At 41.5% G+C, this 21,780-nt stretch overlaps 38 non-coding genes and 16 pseudogenes across 38 annotated transcripts; all 54 read right to left on the reverse strand.

Annotated features, from left to right (window-relative positions):
* Positions 1 to 178: 178 nt before the first annotated feature.
* Positions 179 to 297, reverse strand: LOC142480759 (5S ribosomal RNA). Its single transcript, XR_012795250.1, has one exon. It is a non-coding gene; the product is annotated as a 5S ribosomal RNA (ribosomal RNA).
* A 285-nt stretch (positions 298 to 582) lies between these two features.
* LOC142480241 (5S ribosomal RNA) lies at positions 583 to 702 on the reverse strand. Its single transcript, XR_012794895.1, has one exon. It is a non-coding gene; the product is annotated as a 5S ribosomal RNA (ribosomal RNA).
* Positions 703 to 987: 285 nt separating this feature from the next.
* Positions 988 to 1,106, reverse strand: LOC142480028 (5S ribosomal RNA). The gene has a single exon (XR_012794689.1). It is a non-coding gene; the product is annotated as a 5S ribosomal RNA (ribosomal RNA).
* Positions 1,107 to 1,391: 285 nt separating this feature from the next.
* On the reverse strand, positions 1,392 to 1,510 carry LOC142480551 (5S ribosomal RNA; annotated as a pseudogene).
* Positions 1,511 to 1,795: 285 nt separating this feature from the next.
* Positions 1,796 to 1,915, reverse strand: LOC142480467 (5S ribosomal RNA; annotated as a pseudogene).
* A 285-nt stretch (positions 1,916 to 2,200) lies between these two features.
* LOC142480254 (5S ribosomal RNA) lies at positions 2,201 to 2,319 on the reverse strand. Its single transcript, XR_012794908.1, has one exon. It is a non-coding gene; the product is annotated as a 5S ribosomal RNA (ribosomal RNA).
* A 285-nt stretch (positions 2,320 to 2,604) lies between these two features.
* LOC142480381 (5S ribosomal RNA) lies at positions 2,605 to 2,723 on the reverse strand. Its single transcript, XR_012795029.1, has one exon. It is a non-coding gene; the product is annotated as a 5S ribosomal RNA (ribosomal RNA).
* Positions 2,724 to 3,008: 285 nt separating this feature from the next.
* On the reverse strand, positions 3,009 to 3,127 carry LOC142479760 (5S ribosomal RNA). Its single transcript, XR_012794429.1, has one exon. It is a non-coding gene; the product is annotated as a 5S ribosomal RNA (ribosomal RNA).
* A 285-nt stretch (positions 3,128 to 3,412) lies between these two features.
* On the reverse strand, positions 3,413 to 3,531 carry LOC142479761 (5S ribosomal RNA). Its single transcript, XR_012794430.1, has one exon. It is a non-coding gene; the product is annotated as a 5S ribosomal RNA (ribosomal RNA).
* A 285-nt stretch (positions 3,532 to 3,816) lies between these two features.
* On the reverse strand, positions 3,817 to 3,935 carry LOC142480505 (5S ribosomal RNA; annotated as a pseudogene).
* Positions 3,936 to 4,220: 285 nt separating this feature from the next.
* Positions 4,221 to 4,340, reverse strand: LOC142480385 (5S ribosomal RNA). Its single transcript, XR_012795033.1, has one exon. It is a non-coding gene; the product is annotated as a 5S ribosomal RNA (ribosomal RNA).
* A 285-nt stretch (positions 4,341 to 4,625) lies between these two features.
* Positions 4,626 to 4,744, reverse strand: LOC142480761 (5S ribosomal RNA). Its single transcript, XR_012795252.1, has one exon. It is a non-coding gene; the product is annotated as a 5S ribosomal RNA (ribosomal RNA).
* A 285-nt stretch (positions 4,745 to 5,029) lies between these two features.
* Positions 5,030 to 5,149, reverse strand: LOC142480440 (5S ribosomal RNA; annotated as a pseudogene).
* Positions 5,150 to 5,434: 285 nt separating this feature from the next.
* Positions 5,435 to 5,553, reverse strand: LOC142480552 (5S ribosomal RNA; annotated as a pseudogene).
* Positions 5,554 to 5,838: 285 nt separating this feature from the next.
* On the reverse strand, positions 5,839 to 5,958 carry LOC142480468 (5S ribosomal RNA; annotated as a pseudogene).
* A 285-nt stretch (positions 5,959 to 6,243) lies between these two features.
* On the reverse strand, positions 6,244 to 6,362 carry LOC142480256 (5S ribosomal RNA). Its single transcript, XR_012794909.1, has one exon. It is a non-coding gene; the product is annotated as a 5S ribosomal RNA (ribosomal RNA).
* A 285-nt stretch (positions 6,363 to 6,647) lies between these two features.
* LOC142480382 (5S ribosomal RNA) lies at positions 6,648 to 6,766 on the reverse strand. Its single transcript, XR_012795030.1, has one exon. It is a non-coding gene; the product is annotated as a 5S ribosomal RNA (ribosomal RNA).
* Positions 6,767 to 7,051: 285 nt separating this feature from the next.
* Positions 7,052 to 7,170, reverse strand: LOC142479762 (5S ribosomal RNA). The gene has a single exon (XR_012794431.1). It is a non-coding gene; the product is annotated as a 5S ribosomal RNA (ribosomal RNA).
* A 285-nt stretch (positions 7,171 to 7,455) lies between these two features.
* On the reverse strand, positions 7,456 to 7,574 carry LOC142479763 (5S ribosomal RNA). Its single transcript, XR_012794432.1, has one exon. It is a non-coding gene; the product is annotated as a 5S ribosomal RNA (ribosomal RNA).
* Positions 7,575 to 7,859: 285 nt separating this feature from the next.
* LOC142480506 (5S ribosomal RNA) lies at positions 7,860 to 7,978 on the reverse strand (annotated as a pseudogene).
* A 285-nt stretch (positions 7,979 to 8,263) lies between these two features.
* On the reverse strand, positions 8,264 to 8,383 carry LOC142480181 (5S ribosomal RNA). Its single transcript, XR_012794837.1, has one exon. It is a non-coding gene; the product is annotated as a 5S ribosomal RNA (ribosomal RNA).
* A 285-nt stretch (positions 8,384 to 8,668) lies between these two features.
* On the reverse strand, positions 8,669 to 8,787 carry LOC142480142 (5S ribosomal RNA). Its single transcript, XR_012794800.1, has one exon. It is a non-coding gene; the product is annotated as a 5S ribosomal RNA (ribosomal RNA).
* A 290-nt stretch (positions 8,788 to 9,077) lies between these two features.
* On the reverse strand, positions 9,078 to 9,196 carry LOC142480553 (5S ribosomal RNA; annotated as a pseudogene).
* A 285-nt stretch (positions 9,197 to 9,481) lies between these two features.
* LOC142480762 (5S ribosomal RNA) lies at positions 9,482 to 9,600 on the reverse strand. The gene has a single exon (XR_012795253.1). It is a non-coding gene; the product is annotated as a 5S ribosomal RNA (ribosomal RNA).
* A 285-nt stretch (positions 9,601 to 9,885) lies between these two features.
* LOC142480542 (5S ribosomal RNA) lies at positions 9,886 to 10,004 on the reverse strand (annotated as a pseudogene).
* Positions 10,005 to 10,289: 285 nt separating this feature from the next.
* Positions 10,290 to 10,409, reverse strand: LOC142480289 (5S ribosomal RNA). The gene has a single exon (XR_012794942.1). It is a non-coding gene; the product is annotated as a 5S ribosomal RNA (ribosomal RNA).
* Positions 10,410 to 10,694: 285 nt separating this feature from the next.
* Positions 10,695 to 10,813, reverse strand: LOC142480257 (5S ribosomal RNA). The gene has a single exon (XR_012794910.1). It is a non-coding gene; the product is annotated as a 5S ribosomal RNA (ribosomal RNA).
* A 285-nt stretch (positions 10,814 to 11,098) lies between these two features.
* LOC142480383 (5S ribosomal RNA) lies at positions 11,099 to 11,217 on the reverse strand. The gene has a single exon (XR_012795031.1). It is a non-coding gene; the product is annotated as a 5S ribosomal RNA (ribosomal RNA).
* Positions 11,218 to 11,502: 285 nt separating this feature from the next.
* Positions 11,503 to 11,621, reverse strand: LOC142479764 (5S ribosomal RNA). The gene has a single exon (XR_012794433.1). It is a non-coding gene; the product is annotated as a 5S ribosomal RNA (ribosomal RNA).
* Positions 11,622 to 11,906: 285 nt separating this feature from the next.
* Positions 11,907 to 12,025, reverse strand: LOC142479765 (5S ribosomal RNA). The gene has a single exon (XR_012794434.1). It is a non-coding gene; the product is annotated as a 5S ribosomal RNA (ribosomal RNA).
* Positions 12,026 to 12,310: 285 nt separating this feature from the next.
* LOC142480258 (5S ribosomal RNA) lies at positions 12,311 to 12,429 on the reverse strand. Its single transcript, XR_012794911.1, has one exon. It is a non-coding gene; the product is annotated as a 5S ribosomal RNA (ribosomal RNA).
* Positions 12,430 to 12,714: 285 nt separating this feature from the next.
* LOC142480581 (5S ribosomal RNA) lies at positions 12,715 to 12,833 on the reverse strand (annotated as a pseudogene).
* A 285-nt stretch (positions 12,834 to 13,118) lies between these two features.
* LOC142480763 (5S ribosomal RNA) lies at positions 13,119 to 13,237 on the reverse strand. The gene has a single exon (XR_012795254.1). It is a non-coding gene; the product is annotated as a 5S ribosomal RNA (ribosomal RNA).
* Positions 13,238 to 13,522: 285 nt separating this feature from the next.
* LOC142480507 (5S ribosomal RNA) lies at positions 13,523 to 13,641 on the reverse strand (annotated as a pseudogene).
* Positions 13,642 to 13,926: 285 nt separating this feature from the next.
* LOC142480290 (5S ribosomal RNA) lies at positions 13,927 to 14,046 on the reverse strand. The gene has a single exon (XR_012794943.1). It is a non-coding gene; the product is annotated as a 5S ribosomal RNA (ribosomal RNA).
* Positions 14,047 to 14,331: 285 nt separating this feature from the next.
* Positions 14,332 to 14,450, reverse strand: LOC142480259 (5S ribosomal RNA). The gene has a single exon (XR_012794912.1). It is a non-coding gene; the product is annotated as a 5S ribosomal RNA (ribosomal RNA).
* A 285-nt stretch (positions 14,451 to 14,735) lies between these two features.
* On the reverse strand, positions 14,736 to 14,855 carry LOC142480242 (5S ribosomal RNA). Its single transcript, XR_012794896.1, has one exon. It is a non-coding gene; the product is annotated as a 5S ribosomal RNA (ribosomal RNA).
* Positions 14,856 to 15,140: 285 nt separating this feature from the next.
* On the reverse strand, positions 15,141 to 15,259 carry LOC142480443 (5S ribosomal RNA; annotated as a pseudogene).
* Positions 15,260 to 15,544: 285 nt separating this feature from the next.
* Positions 15,545 to 15,663, reverse strand: LOC142479751 (5S ribosomal RNA). Its single transcript, XR_012794420.1, has one exon. It is a non-coding gene; the product is annotated as a 5S ribosomal RNA (ribosomal RNA).
* A 285-nt stretch (positions 15,664 to 15,948) lies between these two features.
* LOC142480519 (5S ribosomal RNA) lies at positions 15,949 to 16,067 on the reverse strand (annotated as a pseudogene).
* A 285-nt stretch (positions 16,068 to 16,352) lies between these two features.
* Positions 16,353 to 16,472, reverse strand: LOC142480291 (5S ribosomal RNA). The gene has a single exon (XR_012794944.1). It is a non-coding gene; the product is annotated as a 5S ribosomal RNA (ribosomal RNA).
* A 285-nt stretch (positions 16,473 to 16,757) lies between these two features.
* On the reverse strand, positions 16,758 to 16,876 carry LOC142480366 (5S ribosomal RNA). The gene has a single exon (XR_012795014.1). It is a non-coding gene; the product is annotated as a 5S ribosomal RNA (ribosomal RNA).
* Positions 16,877 to 17,161: 285 nt separating this feature from the next.
* On the reverse strand, positions 17,162 to 17,281 carry LOC142480466 (5S ribosomal RNA; annotated as a pseudogene).
* Positions 17,282 to 17,566: 285 nt separating this feature from the next.
* Positions 17,567 to 17,685, reverse strand: LOC142480509 (5S ribosomal RNA; annotated as a pseudogene).
* Positions 17,686 to 17,970: 285 nt separating this feature from the next.
* Positions 17,971 to 18,089, reverse strand: LOC142480278 (5S ribosomal RNA). Its single transcript, XR_012794931.1, has one exon. It is a non-coding gene; the product is annotated as a 5S ribosomal RNA (ribosomal RNA).
* Positions 18,090 to 18,374: 285 nt separating this feature from the next.
* On the reverse strand, positions 18,375 to 18,493 carry LOC142480764 (5S ribosomal RNA). Its single transcript, XR_012795255.1, has one exon. It is a non-coding gene; the product is annotated as a 5S ribosomal RNA (ribosomal RNA).
* A 285-nt stretch (positions 18,494 to 18,778) lies between these two features.
* On the reverse strand, positions 18,779 to 18,897 carry LOC142480263 (5S ribosomal RNA). The gene has a single exon (XR_012794916.1). It is a non-coding gene; the product is annotated as a 5S ribosomal RNA (ribosomal RNA).
* Positions 18,898 to 19,182: 285 nt separating this feature from the next.
* Positions 19,183 to 19,301, reverse strand: LOC142480279 (5S ribosomal RNA). The gene has a single exon (XR_012794932.1). It is a non-coding gene; the product is annotated as a 5S ribosomal RNA (ribosomal RNA).
* Positions 19,302 to 19,591: 290 nt separating this feature from the next.
* Positions 19,592 to 19,710, reverse strand: LOC142479759 (5S ribosomal RNA). Its single transcript, XR_012794428.1, has one exon. It is a non-coding gene; the product is annotated as a 5S ribosomal RNA (ribosomal RNA).
* A 285-nt stretch (positions 19,711 to 19,995) lies between these two features.
* LOC142480508 (5S ribosomal RNA) lies at positions 19,996 to 20,115 on the reverse strand (annotated as a pseudogene).
* A 285-nt stretch (positions 20,116 to 20,400) lies between these two features.
* On the reverse strand, positions 20,401 to 20,519 carry LOC142480765 (5S ribosomal RNA). The gene has a single exon (XR_012795256.1). It is a non-coding gene; the product is annotated as a 5S ribosomal RNA (ribosomal RNA).
* A 285-nt stretch (positions 20,520 to 20,804) lies between these two features.
* Positions 20,805 to 20,923, reverse strand: LOC142480766 (5S ribosomal RNA). The gene has a single exon (XR_012795257.1). It is a non-coding gene; the product is annotated as a 5S ribosomal RNA (ribosomal RNA).
* Positions 20,924 to 21,208: 285 nt separating this feature from the next.
* LOC142480402 (5S ribosomal RNA) lies at positions 21,209 to 21,327 on the reverse strand. Its single transcript, XR_012795049.1, has one exon. It is a non-coding gene; the product is annotated as a 5S ribosomal RNA (ribosomal RNA).
* Positions 21,328 to 21,612: 285 nt separating this feature from the next.
* LOC142480768 (5S ribosomal RNA) lies at positions 21,613 to 21,731 on the reverse strand. Its single transcript, XR_012795258.1, has one exon. It is a non-coding gene; the product is annotated as a 5S ribosomal RNA (ribosomal RNA).
* Positions 21,732 to 21,780: the final 49 nt, after the last annotated feature.

Consider the following 21,780-nt stretch of genomic DNA (forward strand, 5'->3'; position numbering starts at 1 on the left):
ATAGACGGAATTCTTGATGTCAGAATTCTATTTTGGAATGTTGCATTGTGTTAAACTTTCTGAGGAAAAAACGATATATTTCTTTGCCACTGCGGGAAAAAGTAGCAAGAAATGAAACATTTTCTTTTGCTGCGAGGAATGCCATGTATATTTTCATTAGGGAAGCGAAAAATAAAAACACCTACAGCACCTGGTATTCCCAGGCAGTCTCCCAACCCGGTACTAATCAAGCCTCACCCTGCTTAGCTTCCGAGATCTGACGGGATCGGGCACTTTCAAGGTAGTATGGCCGTAGGTGGAGATTGCTGTCTCATGATATCCTCTCATTCTTAAATTCATGAGCCTATATCTTGCTCCATGCATACACAGAGACTGAGAAAATGACAGGTGCACTCAAATGTACTATAGACGGAATTCTTGATGTCAGAATTCTATTTTGGAAGGTTGCATTGTGTTAAACTTTCTGAGGAAAAAACGATATATTTCTTTGCCACTGCGGGAGAAAGTAGCAAGAAATGAAACATTTTCTTTTGCTGCGAGGAATGCCATGTATATTTTCATTAGGGAAGCGAAAAATAAAAACACCTACAGCACCTGGTATTCCCAGGCAGTCTCCCAACCCGGTACTAATCAAGCCTCAACCCTGCTTAGCTTCCGAGATCTGACGGGATCGGGCACTTTCAAGGTAGTATGGCCGTAGGTGGAGATTGCTGTCTCATGATATCCTCTCATTCTTAAATTCATGAGCCTATATCTTGCTCCATGCATACACAGAGACTGAGAAAATGACAGGTGCACTCAAATGTACTATAGACGGAATTCTTGATGTCAGAATTCTATTTTGGAAGGTTGCATTGTGTTAAACTTTCTGAGGAAAAAACGATATATTTCTTTGCCACTGCGGGAAAAAGTAGCAAGAAATGAAACATTTTCTTTTGCTGCGAGGAATGCCATGTATATTTTCATTAGGGAAGCGAAAAATAAAAACACCTACAGCACCTGGTATTCCCAGGCAGTCTCCCAACCTGGTACTAATCAAGCCTCACCTTGCTTAGCTTCCGAGATCTGACGGGATCGGGCACTTTCAAGGTAGTATGGCCGTAGGTGGAGATTGCTGTCTCATGATATCCTCTCATTCTTAAATTCATGAGCCTATATCTTGCTCCATGCATACACAGAGACTGAGAAAATGACAGGTGCACTCAAATGTACTATAGACGGAATTCTTGATGTCAGAATTCTATTTTGGAAGGTTGCATTGTGTTAAACTTTCTGAGGAAAAAACGATATATTTCTTTGCCACTGCGGGAAAAAGTAGCAAGAAATGAAACATTTTCTTTTGCTGCGAGGAATGCCATGTATATTTTCATTAGGGAAGCGAAAAATAAAAACACCAAAAGCACCTGGTATTCCCAGGCAGTCTCCCAACCCTGTACTAATCAAACCTCACCCTGCTTAGCTTCCGAGATCTGACGGGATCGGGCACTTTCAAGGTAGCATGGCCGTAGGTGGAGATTGCTGTCTCATGATATCCTCTCATTCTTAAATTCATGAGCCTATATCTTGCTCCATGCATACACAGAGACTGAGAAAATGACAGGTGCACTCAAATGTACTATAGACGGAATTCTTGATGTCAGAATTCTATTTTGGAAGGTTGCATTGTGTTAAACTTTCTGAGGAAAAAACGATATATTTCTTTGCCACTGCGGGAAAAAGTAGCAAGAAATGAAACATTTTCTTTTGCTGCGAGGAATGCCATGTATATTTTCATTAGGGAAGCGAAAAATAAAAACACCTACAGCACCTGGTATTCCCAGGCAGTCTCCCAACCCGGTACTAATCAAGCCTCAACCCTGCTTAGCTTCTGAGATCTGACGGGATCGGGCACTTTCAAGGTAGTATGACCGTAGGTGGAGATTGCTGTCTCATGATATCCTCTCATTCTTAAATTCATGAGCCTATATCTTGCTCCATGCATACACAGAGACTGAGAAAATGACAGGTGCACTCAAATGTACTATAGACGGAATTCTTGATGTCAGAATTCTATTTTGGAAGGTTGCATTGTGTTAAACTTTCTGAGGAAAAAACGATATATTTCTTTGCCACTGCGGGAAAAAGTAGCAAGAAATTAAACATTTTCTTTTGCTGCGAGGAATGCCATGTATATTTTCATTAGGGAAGCGAAAAATAAAAACACCTACAGCACCTGGTATTCCCAGACAGTCTCCCAACCCTGTACTAATCAAGCCTCACCCTGCTTAGCTTCCGAGATCTGACGGGATCGGGCACTTTCAAGGTAGTATGGCCGTAGGTGGAGATTGCTGTCTCATGATATCCTCTCATTCTTAAATTCATGAGCCTATATCTTGCTCCATGCATACACAGAGACTGAGAAAATGACAGGTGCACTCAAATGTACTATAGACGGAATTCTTGATGTCAGAATTCTATTTTGGAAGGTTGCATTGTGTTAAACTTTCTGAGGAAAAAACGATATATTTCTTTGCCACTGCGGGAAAAAGTAGCAAGAAATGAAACATTTTCTTTTGCTGCGAGGAATGCCATGTATATTTTCATTAGGGAAGCGAAAAATAAAAACACCTACAGCACCTGGTATTCCCAGGCAGTCTCCCAACCCTGTACTAATCAAACCTCACCCTGCTTAGCTTCCGAGATCTGACGGGATCGGGCACTTTCAAGGTAGTATGGCCGTAGGTGGAGATTGCTGTCTCATGATATCCTCTCATTCTTAAATTCATGAGCCTATATCTTGCTCCATGCATACACAGAGACTGAGAAAATGACAGGTGCACTCAAATGTACTATAGACGGAATTCTTGATGTCAGAATTCTATTTTGGAAGGTTGCATTGTGTTAAACTTTCTGAGGAAAAAACGATATATTTCTTTGCCACTGCGGGAAAAAGTAGCAAGAAATGAAACATTTTCTTTTGCTGCGAGGAATGCCATGTATATTTTCATTAGGGAAGCGAAAAATAAAAACACCTACAGCACCTGGTATTCCCAGGCAGTCTCCCAACCCGGTACTAATCAAGCCTCACCCTGCTTAGCTTCCGAGCTCTGACGGGATCGGGCACTTTCAAGGTAGTATGGCCGTAGGTGGAGATTGCTGTCTCATGATATCCTCTCATTCTTAAATTCATGAGCCTATATCTTGCTCCATGCATACACAGAGACTGAGAAAATGACAGGTGCACTCAAATGTACTATAGACGGAATTCTTGATGTCAGAATTCTATTTTGGAAGGTTGCATTGTGTTAAACTTTCTGAGGAAAAAACGATATATTTCTTTGCCACTGCGGGAAAAAGTAGCAAGAAATGAAACATTTTCTTTTGCTGCGAGGAATGCCATGTATATTTTCATTAGGGAAGCGAAAAATAAAAACACCTACAGCACCTGGTATTCCCAGGCAGTCTCCCAACCCGGTACTAATCAAGCCTCACCCTGCTTAGCTTCCGAGCTCTGACGGGATCGGGCACTTTCAAGGTAGTATGGCCGTAGGTGGAGATTGCTGTCTCATGATATCCTCTCATTCTTAAATTCATGAGCCTATATCTTGCTCCATGCATACACAGAGACTGAGAAAATGACAGGTGCACTCAAATGTACTATAGACGGAATTCTTGATGTCAGAATTCTATTTTGGAAGGTTGCATTGTGTTAAACTTTCTGAGGAAAAAACGATATATTTCTTTGCCACTGCGGGAAAAAGTAGCAAGAAATGAAACATTTTCTTTTGCTGCGAGGAATGCCATGTATATTTTCATTAGGGAAGCGAAAAATAAAAACACCTACAGCACCTGGTATTCCCAGGCAGTCTCCCAAACCGGTACTAATCAAGCCTCACACTGCTTAGCTTCCGAGATCTGACAGGATCGGGCACTTTCAAGGTAGTATGGCCGTAGGTGGAGATTGCTGTCTCATGATATCCTCTCATTCTTAAATTCATGAGCCTATATCTTGCTCCATGCATACACAGAGACTGAGAAAATGACAGGTGCACTCAAATGTACTATAGACGGAATTCTTGATGTCAGAATTCTATTTTGGAAGGTTGCATTGTGTTAAACTTTCTGAGGAAAAAACGATATATTTCTTTGCCACTGCGGGAGAAAGTAGCAAGAAATGAAACATTTTCTTTTGCTGCGAGGAATGCCATGTATATTTTCATTAGGGAAGCGAAAAATAAAAACACCTACAGCACCTGGTATTCCCAGGCAGTCTCCCAACCCGGTACTAATCAAGCCTCAACCCTGCTTAGCTTCCGAGATCTGACGGGATCGGGCACTTTCAAGGTAGCATGGCCGTAGGTGGAGATTGCTGTCTCATGATATCCTCTCATTCTTAAATTCATGAGCCTATATCTTGCTCCATGCATACACAGAGACTGAGAAAATGACAGGTGCACTCAAATGTACTATAGACGGAATTCTTGATGTCAGAATTCTATTTTGGAAGGTTGCATTGTGTTAAACTTTCTGAGGAAAAAACGATATATTTCTTTGCCACTGCGGGAAAAAGTAGCAAGAAATGAAACATTTTCTTTTGCTGCGAGGAATGCCATGTATATTTTCATTAGGGAAGCGAAAAATAAAAACACCTACAGCACCTGGTATTCCCAGGCAGTCTCCCAACCCGGTACTAATCAAGCCTCACCCTGCTTAGCTTCCGAGATCTGACGGGATCGGGCACTTTCAAGGTAGTATGGCCGTAGGTGGAGATTACTGTCTCATGATATCCTCTCATTCTTAAATTCATGAGCCTATATCTTGCTCCATGCATACACAGAGACTGAGAAAATGACAGGTGCACTCAAATGTACTATAGACGGAATTCTTGATGTCAGAATTCTATTTTGGAAGGTTGCATTGTGTTACACTTTCTGAGGAAAAAACGATATATTTCTTTGCCACTGCGGGAAAAAGTAGCAAGAAATGAAACATTTTCTTTTGCTGCGAGGAATGCCATGTATATTTTCATTAGGGAAGCGAAAAATAAAAACACCTACAGCACCTGGTATTCCCAGGCAGTCTCCCAACCCGGTACTAATCAAGCCTCAACCCTGCTTAGCTTCCGAGATCTGACGGGATCGGGCACTTTCAAGGTTGTATGGCCGTAGGTGGAGATTGCTGTCTCATGATATCCTCTCATTCTTAAATTCATGAGCCTATATCTTGCTCCATGCATACACAGAGACTGAGAAAATGACAGGTGCACTCAAATGTACTATAGACGGAATTCTTGATGTCAGAATTCTATTTTGGAAGGTTGCATTGTGTTAAACTTTCTGAGGAAAAAACGATATATTTCTTTGCCACTGCGGGAAAAAGTAGCAAGAAATTAAACATTTTCTTTTGCTGCGAGGAATGCCATGTATATTTTCATTAGGGAAGCGAAAAATAAAAACACCAAAAGCACCTGGTATTCCCAGGCAGTCTCCCAACCCTGTACTAATCAAACCTCACCCTGCTTAGCTTCCGAGATCTGACGGGATCGGGCACTTTCAAGGTAGCATGGCCGTAGGTGGAGATTGCTGTCTCATGATATCCTCTCATTCTTAAATTCATGAGCCTATATCTTGCTCCATGCATACACAGAGACTGAGAAAATGACAGGTGCACTCAAATGTACTATAGACGGAATTCTTGATGTCAGAATTCTATTTTGGAAGGTTGCATTGTGTTAAACTTTCTGAGGAAAAAACGATATATTTCTTTGCCACTGCGGGAAAAAGTAGCAAGAAATGAAACATTTTCTTTTGCTGCGAGGAATGCCATGTATATTTTCATTAGGGAAGCGAAAAATAAAAACACCTACAGCACCTGGTATTCCCAGGCAGTCTCCCAACCCGGTACTAATCAAGCCTCAACCCTGCTTAGCTTCTGAGATCTGACGGGATCGGGCACTTTCAAGGTAGTATGACCGTAGGTGGAGATTGCTGTCTCATGATATCCTCTCATTCTTAAATTCATGAGCCTATATCTTGCTCCATGCATACACAGAGACTGAGAAAATGACAGGTGCACTCAAATGTACTATAGACGGAATTCTTGATGTCAGAATTCTATTTTGGAAGGTTGCATTGTGTTAAACTTTCTGAGGAAAAAACGATATATTTCTTTGCCACTGCGGGAAAAAGTAGCAAGAAATTAAACATTTTCTTTTGCTGCGAGGAATGCCATGTATATTTTCATTAGGGAAGCGAAAAATAAAAACACCTACAGCACCTGGTATTCCCAGACAGTCTCCCAACCCTGTACTAATCAAGCCTCACCCTGCTTAGCTTCCGAGATCTGACGGGATCGGGCACTTTCAAGGTAGTATGGCCGTAGGTGGAGATTGCTGTCTCATGATATCCTCTCATTCTTAAATTCATGAGCCTATATCTTGCTCCATGCATACACAGAGACTGAGAAAATGACAGGTGCACTCAAATGTACTATAGACGGAATTCTTGATGTCAGAATTCTATTTTGGAAGGTTGCATTGTGTTAAACTTTCTGAGGAAAAAACGATATATTTCTTTGCCACTGCGGGAAAAAGTAGCAAGAAATGAAACATTTTCTTTTGCTGCGAGGAATGCCATGTATATTTTCATTAGGGAAGCGAAAAATAAAAACACCTACAGCACCTGGTATTCCCAGGCAGTCTCCCAACCCTGTACTAATCAAACCTCACCCTGCTTAGCTTCCGAGATCTGACGGGATCGGGCACTTTCAAGGTAGTATGGCCGTAGGTGGAGATTGCTGTCTCATGATATCCTCTCATTCTTAAATTCATGAGCCTATATCTTGCTCCATGCATACACAGAGACTGAGAAAATGACAGGTGCACTCAAATGTACTATAGACGGAATTCTTGATGTCAGAATTCTATTTTGGAAGGTTGCATTGTGTTAAACTTTCTGAGGAAAAAACGATATATTTCTTTGCCACTGCGGGAAAAAGTAGCAAGAAATGAAACATTTTCTTTTGCTGCGAGGAATGCCATGTATATTTTCATTAGGGAAGCGAAAAATAAAAACACCTACAGCACCTGGTATTCCCAGGCAGTCTCCCAACCCGGTACTAATCAAGCCTCACCCTGCTTAGCTTCCGAGCTCTGACGGGATCGGGCACTTTCAAGGTAGTATGGCCGTAGGTGGAGATTGCTGTCTCATGATATCCTCTCATTCTTAAATTCATGAGCCTATATCTTGCTCCATGCATACACAGAGACTGAGAAAATGACAGGTGCACTCAAATGTACTATAGACGGAATTCTTGATGTCAGAATTCTATTTTGGAAGGTTGCATTGTGTTAAACTTTCTGAGGAAAAAACGATATATTTCTTTGCCACTGCGGGAAAAAGTAGCAAGAAATGAAACATTTTCTTTTGCTGCGAGGAATGCCATGTATATTTTCATTAGGGAAGCGAAAAATAAAAACACCTACAGCACCTGGTATTCCCAGGCAGTCTCCCAACCCGGTACTAATCAAGCCTCACCCTGCTTAGCTTCCGAGCTCTGACGGGATCGGGCACTTTCAAGGTAGTATGGCCGTAGGTGGAGATTGCTGTCTCATGATATCCTCTCATTCTTAAATTCATGAGCCTATATCTTGCTCCATGCATACACAGAGACTGAGAAAATGACAGGTGCACTCAAATGTACTATAGACGGAATTCTTGATGTCAGAATTCTATTTTGGAAGGTTGCATTGTGTTAAACTTTCTGAGGAAAAAACGATATATTTCTTTGCCACTGCGGGAAAAAGTAGCAAGAAATGAAACATTTTCTTTTGCTGCGAGGAATGCCATGTATATTTTCATTAGGGAAGCGAAAAATAAAAACACCTACAGCACCTGGTATTCCCAGGCAGTCTCCCAAACCGGTACTAATCAAGCCTCACACTGCTTAGCTTCCGAGATCTGACAGGATCGGGCACTTTCAAGGTAGTATGGCCGTAGGTGGAGATTGCTGTCTCATGATATCCTCTCATTCTTAAATTCATGAGCCTATATCTTGCTCCATGCATACACAGAGACTGAGAAAATGACAGGTGCACTCAAATGTACTATAGACGGAATTCTTGATGTCAGAATTCTATTTTGGAAGGTTGCATTGTGTTAAACTTTCTGAGGAAAAAACGATATATTTCTTTGCCACTGCGGGAGAAAGTAGCAAGAAATGAAACATTTTCTTTTGCTGCGAGGAATGCCATGTATATTTTCATTAGGGAAGCGAAAAATAAAAACACCTACAGCACCTGGTATTCCCAGGCAGTCTCCCAACCCGGTACTAATCAAGCCTCAACCCTGCTTAGCTTCCGAGATCTGATGGGATCGGGCACTTTCAAGGTAGTATGGCCGTAGGTGGAGATTGCTGTCTCATGATATCCTCTCATTCTTAAATTCATGAGCCTATATCTTGCTCCATGCATACACAGAGACTGAGAAAATGACAGGTGCACTCAAATGTACTATAGACGGAATTCTTGATGTCAGAATTCTATTTTGGAAGGTTGCATTGTGTTAAACTTTCTGAGGAAAAAACGATATATTTCTTTGCCACTGCGGGAAAAAGTAGCAAGAAATGAAACATTTTCTTTTGCTGCGAGGAATGCCATGTATATTTTCATTAGGGAAGCGAAAAATAAAAACACCTACAGCACCTGGTATTCCCAGGCAGTCTCCCAACCTGGTACTAATCAAGCCTCACCTTGCTTAGCTTCCGAGATCTGACGGGATCGGGCACTTTCAAGGTAGTATGGCCGTAGGTGGAGATTGCTGTCTCATGATATCCTCTCATTCTTAAATTCATGAGCCTATACAGTATCTTGCTCCATGCATACACAGAGACTGAGAAAATGACAGGTGCACTCAAATGTACTATAGACGGAATTCTTGATGTCAGAATTCTATTTTGGAAGGTTGCATTGTGTTAAACTTTCTGAGGAAAAAACGATATATTTCTTTGCCACTGCGGGAAAAAGTAGCAAGAAATGAAACATTTTCTTTTGCTGCGAGGAATGCCATGTATATTTTCATTAGGGAAGCGAAAAATAAAAACACCAAAAGCACCTGGTATTCCCAGGCAGTCTCCCAACCCTGTACTAATCAAACCTCACCCTGCTTAGCTTCCGAGATCTGACGGGATCGGGCACTTTCAAGGTAGCATGGCCGTAGGTGGAGATTGCTGTCTCATGATATCCTCTCATTCTTAAATTCATGAGCCTATATCTTGCTCCATGCATACACAGAGACTGAGAAAATGACAGGTGCACTCAAATGTACTATAGACGGAATTCTTGATGTCAGAATTCTATTTTGGAAGGTTGCATTGTGTTAAACTTTCTGAGGAAAAAACGATATATTTCTTTGCCACTGCGGGAAAAAGTAGCAAGAAATGAAACATTTTCTTTTGCTGCGAGGAATGCCATGTATATTTTCATTAGGGAAGCGAAAAATAAAAACACCTACAGCACCTGGTATTCCCAGGCAGTCTCCCAACCCGGTACTAATCAAGCCTCACCCTGCTTAGCTTCCGAGATCTGACGGGATCGGGCACTTTCAAGGTAGTATGGCCGTAGGTGGAGATTACTGTCTCATGATATCCTCTCATTCTTAAATTCATGAGCCTATATCTTGCTCCATGCATACACAGAGACTGAGAAAATGACAGGTGCACTCAAATGTACTATAGACGGAATTCTTGATGTCAGAATTCTATTTTGGAAGGTTGCATTGTGTTAAACTTTCTGAGGAAAAAACGATATATTTCTTTGCCACTGCGGGAAAAAGTAGCAAGAAATGAAACATTTTCTTTTGCTGCGAGGAATGCCATGTATATTTTCATTAGGGAAGCGAAAAATAAAAACACCTACAGCACCTGGTATTCCCAGGCAGTCTCCCAAACCGGTACTAATCAAGCCTCACACTGCTTAGCTACCGAGATCTGACAGGATCGGGCACTTTCAAGGTAGTACGGCCGTAGGTGGAGATTGCTGTCTCATGATATCCTCTCATTCTTAAATTCATGAGCCTATATCTTGCTCCATGCATACACAGAGACTGAGAAAATGACAGGTGCACTCAAATGTACTAGAGACGGAATTCTTGATGTCAGAATTCTATTTTGGAAGGTTGCATTGTGTTAAACTTTCTGAGGAAAAAACGATATATTTCTTTGCCACTGCGGGAGAAAGTAGCAAGAAATGAAACATTTTCTTTTGCTGCGAGGAATGCCATGTATATTTTCATTAGGGAAGCGAAAAATAAAAACACCTACAGCACCTGGTATTCCCAGGCAGTCTCCCAACCCGGTACTAATCAAGCCTCAACCCTGCTTAGCTTCCGAGATCTGACGGGATCGGGCACTTTCAAGGTAGTATGACCGTAGGTGGAGATTGCTGTCTCATGATATCCTCTCATTCTTAAATTCATGAGCCTATATCTTGCTCCATGCATACACAGAGACTGAGAAAATGACAGGTGCACTCAAATGTACTATAGACGGAATTCTTGATGTCAGAATTCTATTTTGGAAGGTTGCATTGTGTTAAACTTTCTGAGGAAAAAACGATATATTTCTTTGCCACTGCGGGAAAAAGTAGCAAGAAATTAAACATTTTCTTTTGCTGCGAGGAATGCCATGTATATTTTCATTAGGGAAGCGAAAAATAAAAACACCTACAGCACCTGGTATTCCCAGACAGTCTCCCAACCCTGTACTAATCAAGCCTCACCCTGCTTAGCTTCCGAGATCTGACGGGATCGGGCACTTTCAAGGTAGTATGGCCGTAGGTGGAGATTGCTGTCTCATGATATCCTCTCATTCTTAAATTCATGAGCCTATATCTTGCTCCATGCATACACAGAGACTGAGAAAATGACAGGTGCACTCAAATGTACTATAGACGGAATTCTTGATGTCAGAATTCTATTTTGGAAGGTTGCATTGTGTTAAACTTTCTGAGGAAAAAACGATATATTTCTTTGCCACTGCGGGAAAAAGTAGCAAGAAATGAAACATTTTCTTTTGCTGCGAGGAATGCCATGTATATTTTCATTAGGGAAGCGAAAAATAAAAACACCTACAGCACCTGGTATTCCCAGGCAGTCTCCCAACCCTGTACTAATCAAACCTCACCCTGCTTAGCTTCCGAGATCTGACGGGATCGGGCACTTTCAAGGTAGTATGGCCGTAGGTGGAGATTGCTGTCTCATGATATCCTCTCATTCTTAAATTCATGAGCCTATATCTTGCTCCATGCATACACAGAGACTGAGAAAATGACAGGTGCACTCAAATGTACTATAGACGGAATTCTTGATGTCAGAATTCTATTTTGGAAGGTTGCATTGTGTTAAACTTTCTGAGGAAAAAACGATATATTTCTTTGCCACTGCGGGAAAAAGTAGCAAGAAATGAAACATTTTCTTTTGCTGCGAGGAATGCCATGTATATTTTCATTAGGGAAGCGAAAAATAAAAACACCTACAGCACCTGGTATTCCCAGGCAGTCTCCCAACCCGGTACTAATCAAGCCTCACCCTGCTTAGCTTCCGAGCTCTGACGGGATCGGGCACTTTCAAGGTAGTATGGCCGTAGGTGGAGATTGCTGTCTCATGATATCCTCTCATTCTTAAATTCATGAGCCTATATCTTGCTCCATGCATACACAGAGACTGAGAAAATGACAGGTGCACTCAAATGTACTATAGACGGAATTCTTGATGTCAGAATTCTATTTTGGAAGGTTGCATTGTGTTAAACTTTCTGAGGAAAAAACGATATATTTCTTTGCCACTGCGGGAAAAAGTAGCAAGAAATGAAACATTTTCTTTTGCTGCGAGGAATGCCATGTATATTTTCATTAGGGAAGCGAAAAATAAAAACACCTACAGCACCTGGTATTCCCAGGCAGTCTCCCAACCCGGTACTAATCAAGCCTCACCCTGCTTAGCTTCCGAGCTCTGACGGGATCGGGCACTTTCAAGGTAGTATGGCCGTAGGTGGAGATTGCTGTCTCATGATATCCTCTCATTCTTAAATTCATGAGCCTATATCTTGCTCCATGCATACACAGAGACTGAGAAAATGACAGGTGCACTCAAATGTACTATAGACGGAATTCTTGATGTCAGAATTCTATTTTGGAAGGTTGCATTGTGTTAAACTTTCTGAGGAAAAAACGATATATTTCTTTGCCACTGCGGGAAAAAGTAGCAAGAAATGAAACATTTTCTTTTGCTGCGAGGAATGCCATGTATATTTTCATTAGGGAAGCGAAAAATAAAAACACCTACAGCACCTGGTATTCCCAGGCAGTCTCCCAACCTGGTACTAATCAAGCCTCACCTTGCTTAGCTTCCGAGATCTGACGGGATCGGGCACTTTCAAGGTAGTATGGCCGTAGGTGGAGATTGCTGTCTCATGATATCCTCTCATTCTTAAATTCATGAGCCTATATCTTGCTCCATGCATACACAGAGACTGAGAAAATGACAGGTGCACTCAAATGTACTATAGACGGAATTCTTGATGTCAGAATTCTATTTTGGAAGGTTGCATTGTGTTAAACTTTCTGAGGAAAAAACGATATATTTCTTTGCCACTGCGGGAAAAAGTAGCAAGAAATGAAACATTTTCTTTTGCTGCGAGGAATGCCATGTATATTTTCATTAGGGAAGCGAAAAATAAAAACACCAAAAGCACCTGGTATTTCCAGGCAGTCTCCCAACCCTGTACTAATCAAACCTCACCCTGCTTAGCTTCCGAGATCTGACGGGATCGGGCACTTTCAAGGTAGCATGGCCGTAGGTGGAGATTGCTGTCTCATGATATCCTCTCATTCTTAAATTCATGAGCCTATATCTTGCTCCATGCATACACAGAGACTGAGAAAATGACAGGTGCACTCAAATGTACTATAGACGGAATTCTTGATGTCAGAATTCTATTTTGGAAGGTTGCATTGTGTTAAACTTTCTGAGGAAAAAACGATATATTTCTTTGCCACTGCGGGAAAAAGTAGCAAGAAATGAAACATTTTCTTTTGCTGCGAGGAATGCCATGTATATTTTCATTAGGGAAGCGAAAAATAAAAACACCTACAGCACCTGGTATTCCCAGGCAGTCTCCCAACCCGGTACTAATCAAGCCTCACCCTGCTTAGCTTCCGAGATCTGACGGGATCGGGCACTTTCAAGGTAGTATGGCCGTAGGTGGAGATTACTGTCTCATGATATCCTCTCATTCTTAAATTCATGAGCCTATATCTTGCTCCATGCATACACAGAGACTGAGAAAATGACAGGTGCACTCAAATGTACTATAGACGGAATTCTTGATGTCAGAATTCTATTTTGGAAGGTTGCATTGTGTTACACTTTCTGAGGAAAAAACGATATATTTCTTTGCCACTGCGGGAAAAAGTAGCAAGAAATGAAACATTTTCTTTTGCTGCGAGGAATGCCATGTATATTTTCATTAGGGAAGCGAAAAATAAAAACACCTACAGCACCTGGTATTCCCAGGCAGTCTCCCAAACCGGTACTAATCAAGCCTCACACTGCTTAGCTTCCGAGATCTGACAGGATCGGGCACTTTCAAGGTAGTATGGCCGTAGGTGGAGATTGCTGTCTCATGATATCCTCTCATTCTTAAATTCATGAGCCTATATCTTGCTCCATGCATACACAGAGACTGAGAAAATGACAGGTGCACTCAAATGTACTATAGACGGAATTCTTGATGTCAGAATTCTATTTTGGAAGGTTGCATTGTGTTAAACTTTCTGAGGAAAAAACGATATATTTCTTTGCCACTGCGGGAGAAAGTAGCAAGAAATGAAACATTTTCTTTTGCTGCGAGGAATGCCATGTATATTTTCATTAGGAAAGCGAAAAATAAAAACACCTACAGCACCTGGTATTCCCAGGCAGTCTCCCAACCCGGTACTAATCAAGCCTCAACCCTGCTTAGCTTCCGAGATCTGACGGGATCGGGCACTTTCAAGGTAGTATGACCGTAGGTGGAGATTGCTGTCTCATGATATCCTCTCATTCTTAAATTCATGAGCCTATATCTTGCTCCATGCATACACAGAGACTGAGAAAATGACAGGTGCACTCAAATGTACTATAGACGGAATTCTTGATGTCAGAATTCTATTTTGGAAGGTTGCATTGTGTTAAACTTTCTGAGGAAAAAACGATATATTTCTTTGCCACTGCGGGAAAAAGTAGCAAGAAATGAAACATTTTCTTTTGCTGCGAGGAATGCCATGTATATTTTCATTAGGGAAGCGAAAAATAAAAACACCTACAGCACCTGGTATTCCCAGACAGTCTCCCAACCCTGTACTAATCAAGCCTCACCCTGCTTAGCTTCCGAGATCTGACGGGATCGGGCACTTTCAAGGTAGTATGGCCGTAGGTGGAGATTGCTGTCTCATGATATCCTCTCATTCTTAAATTCATGAGCCTATATCTTGCTCCATGCATACACAGAGACTGAGAAAATGACAGGTGCACTCAAATGTACTATAGACGGAATTCTTGATGTCAGAATTCTATTTTGGAAGGTTGCATTGTGTTAAACTTTCTGAGGAAAAAACGATATATTTCTTTGCCACTGCGGGAAAAAGTAGCAAGAAATGAAACATTTTCTTTTGCTGCGAGGAATGCCATGTATATTTTCATTAGGGAAGCGAAAAATAAAAACACCTACAGCACCTGGTATTCCCAGGCAGTCTCCCAACCCGGTACTAATCAAGCCTCAACCCTGCTTAGCTTCCGAGATCTGACGGGATCGGGCACTTTCAAGGTAGTATGGCCGTAGGTGGAGATTGCTGTTTCATGATATCCTCTCATTCTTAAATTCATGAGCCTATATCTTGCTCCATGCATACACAGAGACTGAGAAAATGACAGGTGCACTCAAATGTACTATAGACGGAATTCTTGATGTCAGAATTCTATTTTGGAAGGTTGCATTGTGTTAAACTTTCTGAGGAAAAAACGATATATTTCTTTGCCACTGCGGGAAAAAGTAGCAAGAAATGAAACATTTTCTTTTGCTGCGAGGAATGCCATGTATATTTTCATTAGGGAAGCGAAAAATAAAAACACCTATAGCACCTGGTATTCCCAGGCAGTCTCCCAACCCGGTACTAATCAAGCCTCACCCTGCTTAGCTTCCGATATCTGACGGGATCGGGCACTTTCAAGGTAGTATGGCCGTAGGTGGAGATTGCTGTCTCATGATATCCTCTCATTCTTAAATTCATGAGCCTATATCTTGCTCCATGCATACACAGAGACTGAGAAAATGACAGGTGTACTCAAATGTACTATAGACGGAATTCTTGATGTCAGAATTCTATTTTGGAATGTTGCATTGTGTTAAACTTTCTGAGGAAAAAACGATATATTTCTTTGCCACTGCGGGAAAAAGTAGCAAGAAATGAAACATTTTCTTTTGCTGCGAGGAATGCCATGTATATTTTCATTAGGGAAGCGAAAAATAAAAACACCTACAGCACCTGGTATTCCCAGGCAGTCTCCCAACCCGGTACTAATCAAGCCTCACCCTGCTTAGCTTCCGAGATCTGACGGGATCGGGCACTTTCAAGGTAGTATGGCCGTAGATGGAGATTGCTGTCTCATGATATCCTCTCATTCTTAAATTCATGAGCCTATATCTTGCTCCATGCATACACAGAGACTGAGAAAATGACAGGTGCACTCAAATGTACTATAGACGGAATTCTTGATGTCAGAATTCTATTTTGGAAGGTTGCATTGTGTTAAACTTTCTGAGGAAAAAACGATATATTTCTTTGCCACTGCGGGAAAAAGTAGCAAGAAATGAAACATTTTCTTTTGCTGCGAGGAATGCCATGTATATTTTCATTAGGGAAGCGAAAAATAAAAACACCTACAGCACCTGGTATTCCCAGGCAGTCTCCCAAACCGGTACTAATCAAGCCTCACACTGCTTAGCTTCCGAGATCTGACAGGATCGGGCACATTCAAGGTAGTATGGCCGTAGGTGGAGATTGCTGTCTCATGATATCCTCTCATTCTTAAATTCATGAGCCTATATCTTGCTCCATGCATACACAGAGACTGAGAAAATGACAGGTGCACTCAAATGTACTATAGACGGAATTCTTGATGTCAGAATTCTATTTTGGATGGTTGCATTGTGTTAAACTTTCTGAGGAAAAAACGATATATTTCTTTGCCACTGCGGGAGAAAGTAGCAAGAAATGAAACATTTTCTTTTGCTGCGAGGAATGCCATGTATATTTTCATTAGGGAAGCGAAAAATAAAAACACCTACAGCACCTGGTATTCCCAGGCAGTCTCCCAACCCGGTACTAATCAAGCCTCAACCCTGCTTAGCTTCCGAGATCTGACGGGATCGGGCACTTTCAAGGTAGTATGACCGTAGGTGGAGATTGCTGTCTCATGATATCCTCTCATTCTTAAATTCATGAGCCTATATCTTGCTCCATGCATACACAGAGACTGAGAAAATGACAGGTGCACTCAAATGTACTATAGACGGAATTCTTGATGTCAGAATTCTATTTTGGAAGGTTGCATTGTGTTAAACTTTCTGAGGAAAAAACGATATATTTCTTTGCCACTGCGGGAAAAAGTAGCAAGAAATTAAACATTTTCTTTTGCTGCGAGGAATGCCATGTATATTTTCATTAGGGAAGCGAAAAATAAAAACACCTACAGCACCTGGTATTCCCAGACAGTCTCCCAACCCTGTACTAATCAAGCCTCACCCTGCTTAGCTTCCGAGATCTGACGGGATCGGGCACTTTCAAGGTAGTATAGCCGTAGGTGGAGATTGCTGTCTCATGATATCCTCTCATTCTTAAATTCATGAGCCTATATCTTGCTCCATGCATACACAGAGACTGAGAAAATGACAGGTGCACTCAAATGTACTATAGACGGAATTCTTGATGTCAGAATTCTATTTTGGAAGGTTGCATTGTGTTAAACTTTCTGAGGAAAAAACGATATATTTCTTTGCCACTGCGGGAGAAAGTAGCAAGAAATGAAACATTTTCTTTTGCTGCGAGGAATGCCATGTATATTTTCATTAGGGAAGCGAAAAATAAAAACACCTACAGCACCTGGTATTCCCAGGCAGTCTCCCAACCCGGTACTAATCAAGCCTCAACAATGCTTAGCTTCCGAGATCTGACGGGATCGGGCACTTTCAAGGTAGTATGGCCGTAGGTGGAGATTGCTGTCTCATGATATCCTCTCATTCTTAAATTCATGAGCCTATATCTTGCTCCATGCATACACAGAGACTGAGAAAATGACAGGTGCACTCAAATGTACTATAGACGGAATTCTTGATGTCAGAATTCTATTTTGGAAGGTTGCATTGTGTTAAACTTTCTGAGGAAAAAACGATATATTTCTTTGCCACTGCGGGAAAAAGTAGCAAGAAATGAAACATTTTCTTTTGCTGCGAGGAATGCCATGTATATTTTCATTAGGGAAGCGAAAAATAAAAACACCTACAGCACCTGGTATTCCCAGACAGTCTCCCAAACCTGTACTAATCAAGCCTCACCCTGCTTAGCTTCCGAGATCTGACAGGATCGGGCACTTTCAAGGTAGTATGGCCGTAGGTGGAGATTGCTGTCTCATGATATCCTCTCATTCTTAAATTCATGAGCCTATATCTTGCTCCATGCATACACAGAGACTGAGAAAATGACAGGTGCACTCAAATGTACTATAGACGGAATTCTTGATGTCAGAATTCTATTTTGGAAGGTTGCATTGTGTTAAACTTTCTGAGGAAAAAACGATATATTTCTTTGCCACTGCGGGAAAAAGTAGCAAGAAATGAAACATTTTCTTTTGCTGCGAGGAATGCCATGTATATTTTCATTAGGGAAGCGAAAAATAAAAACACCTACAGCACCTGGTATTCCCAGGCAGTCTCCCAACCCGGTACTAATCAAGCTTCACCCTGCTTAGCTTCCGAGATCTGACGGGATCGGGCACTTTCAAGGTAGTATGGCCGTAGGTGGAGATTGCTGTCTCATGATATCCTCTCATTCTTAAATTCATGAGCCTATATCTTGCTCCATGCATACACAGAGACTGAGAAAATGACAGGTGTACTCAAATGTACTATAGACGGAATTCTTGATGTCAGAATTCTATTTTGGAATGTTGCATTGTGTTAAACTTTCTGAGGAAAAAACGATATATTTCTTTGCCACTGCGGGAAAAAGTAGCAAGAAATGAAACATTTTCTTTTGCTGCGAGGAATGCCATGTATATTTTCATTAGGGAAGCGAAAAATAAAAACACCTACAGCACCTGGTATTCCCAGGCAGTCTCCCAACCCGGTACTAATCAAGCCTCACCCTGCTTAGCTTCCGAGATCTGACGGGATCGGGCACTTTCAAGGTAGTATGGCCGTAGGTGGAGATTGCTGTCTCATGATATCCTCTCATTCTTAAATTCATGAGCCTATATCTTGCTCCATGCTTACACAGAGACTGAGAAAATGACAGGTGCACTCAAATGTACTATAGACGGAATTCTTGATGTCAGAATTCTATTTTGGAAGGTTGCATTGTGTTAAACTTTCTGAGGAAAAAACGATATATTTCTTTGCCACTGCGGGAAAAAGTAGCAAGAAATGAAACATTTTCTTTTGCTGCGAGGAATGCCATGTATATTTTCATTAGGGAAGCGAAAAATAAAAACACCTACAGCACCTGGTATTCCCAGGCAGTCTCCCAACCCGGTACTAATCAAGCCTCACGCTGCTTAGCTTCCGAGATCTGACGGGATCGGGCACTTTCAAGGTAGTATGGCCGTAGGTGGAGATTGCTGTCTCATGATATCCTCTCATTCTTAAATTCATGAGCCTATATCTTGCTCCATGCTTACACAGAGACTGAGAAAATGACAGGTGCACTCAAATGTACTATAGACGGAATTCTTGATGTCAGAATTCTATTTTGGAAGGTTGCATTGTGTTAAACTTTCTGAGGAAAAAACGATATATTTCTTTGCCACTGCGGGAAAAAGTAGCAAGAAATGAAACATTTTCTTTTGCTGCGAGGAATGCCATGTATATTTTCATTAGGGAAGCGAAAAATAAAAACACCTACAGCACCTGGTATTCCCAGGCAGTCTCCCAACCCGGTACTAATCAAGCTTCACCCTGCTTAGCTTCCGAGATCTGACGGGATCGGGCACTTTCAAGGTAGTATGGCCGTAGGTGGAGATTGCTGTCTCATGATATCCTCTCATTCTTAAATTCATGAGCCTATATCTTGCTCCATGCATACACAGAGACTGAGAAAATGACAGGTGTACTCAAATGTACTACAGTATAGACGGAATTCTTGATGTCAGAATTCTATTTTGGAATGTTGCATTGTGTTAAACTTTCTGAGGAAAAAACGATATATTTCTTTGCCACTGCGGGAAAAAGTAGCAAGAAATGAAACATTTTCTTTTGCTGCGAGGAATGCCATGTATATTTTCATTAGGGAAGCGAAAATTAAAAACACCTACAGCACCTGGTATTCCCAGGCAGTCTCCCAACCCGGTACTAATCAAGCCTCACCCTGCTTAGCTTCCGAGATCTGACGGGATCGGGCACTTTCAAGGTAGTATGGCCGTAAGTGGAGATTGCTGTCTCATGATATCCTCTCATTCTTAAATTCATGAGCCTATATCTTGCTCCATGCTTACACAGAGACTGAGAAAATGACAGGTGCACTCAAATGTACTATAGACGGAATTCTTGATGTCAGAATTCTATTTTGGAAGGTTGCATTGTGTTAAACTTTCTGAGGAAAAAACGATATATTTCTTTGCCACTGCGGGAGAAAGTAGCAAGAAATGAAACATTTTCTTTTGCTGCGAGGAATGCCATGTATATTTTCATTAGGGAAGCGAAAAATAAAAACACCTACAGCACCTGGTATTCCCAGGCAGTCTCCCAACCCGGTACTAATCAAGCCTCAACAATGCTTAGCTTCCGAGATCTGACGGGATCGGGCACTTTCAAGGTAGTATGGCCGTAAGTGGAGATTGCTGTCTCATGATATCCTCTCATTCTTAAATTCATGAGCCTATATCTTGCTCCATGCATACACAGAGACTGAGAAAATGACAGGTGCACTCAAATGTACTATAGACGGAATTCTTGATGTCAGAATTCTATTTTGGAAGGTTGCATTGTGTTAAACTTTCTGAGGAAAAAACGATATATTTCTTTGCCACTGCGGGAAAAAGTAGCAAGAAATGAAACATTTTCTTTTGCTGCGAGGAATGCCATGTATATTTTCATTAGGGAAGCGAAAAATAAAAACACCTACAGCACCTGGTATTCCCAGGCAGTCTCCCAACCCGGTACTAATCAAGCCTCACCCTGCTTAGCTTCCGAGATCTGACGGGATCGGGCACTTTCAAGGTAGTATGGCCGTAGGTGGAGATTGCTGTCTCATGATATCCTCTCATTCTTAAATTCATGAGCCTATATCTTGCTCCATGCTTACACAGAGACTGAGAAAATGACAGGTGCACTCAAATGTACTATAGACGGAATTCTTGATGTCAGAATTCTATTTTGGAAGGTTGCATTGTGTTGAACTTTCTGAGGAAAAAACGATATATTTCTTTGCCACTGCAGGAAAAAGTAGCAAGAAATGAAACATTTTCTTTTGCTGCGAGGAATGCCATGTATATTTTCATTAGGGAAGCGAAAAATAAAAACACCTACAGCACCTGGTATTCCCAGGCAGTCTCCCAACCCGGTACTAATCAAGCCTCACCCTGCTTAGCTTCCGAGATCTGACGGGATCGGGCACTTTCAAGGTAGTATGGCCGTAGGTGGAGATTGCTGTCTCATGATATCCTCTCATTCTTAAATTCATGAGCCTATATCTTGCTCCATGCTTACACAGAGACTGAGAAAATGACAGGTGCACTCAAATGTACTATAGACGGAATTCTTGATGTCAGAATTCTATTTTGGAAGGTTGCATTGTGTTGAACTTTCTGAGGAAAAAACGATATATTTCTTTGCCACTGCAGGAAAAAGTAGCAAGAAATGAAACATTTTCTTTTGCTGCGAGGAATGCCATGTATATTTTCATTAGGGAAGCGAAAAATAAAAACACCTACAGCACCTGGTATTCCCAGGCAGTCTCCCAACCCGGTACTAATCAAGCCTCACCCTGCTTAGCTTCCGAGATCTGACAGGATCGGGCACTTTCAAGGTAGTATGGCAGTAGGTGGAGATTGCTGTCTCATGATATCCTCTCATTCTTAAATTCATGAGCCTATATCTTGCTCCATGCATACACAGAGACTGAGAAAATGACAGGTGTACTCAAATGTACTATAGACGGAATTCTTGATGTCAGAATTCTATTTTGGAAGGTTGCATTGTGTTAAACTTTCTGAGGAAAAAACGATATATTTCTTTGCCACTGCAGGAAAAAGTAGCAAGAAATGAAACATTTTCTTTTGCTGCGAGGAATGCCATGTATATTTTCATTAGGGAAGCGAAAAATAAAAACACCTACAGCACCTGGTATTCCCAGGCAGTCTCCCAACCCGGTACTAATCAAGCCTCACCCTGCTTAGCTTCCGAGATCTGACGGGATCGGGCACTTTCAAGGTAGTATGGCCGTAGGTGGAGATTGCTGTCTCATGATATCCTCTCATTCTTAAATTCATGAGCCTA

The sequence above is a fragment of the Ascaphus truei genome, unplaced genomic scaffold, assembly GCF_040206685.1.
Source record: "Ascaphus truei isolate aAscTru1 unplaced genomic scaffold, aAscTru1.hap1 HAP1_SCAFFOLD_242, whole genome shotgun sequence".
Taxonomy (NCBI): domain Eukaryota; kingdom Metazoa; phylum Chordata; class Amphibia; order Anura; family Ascaphidae; genus Ascaphus; species Ascaphus truei.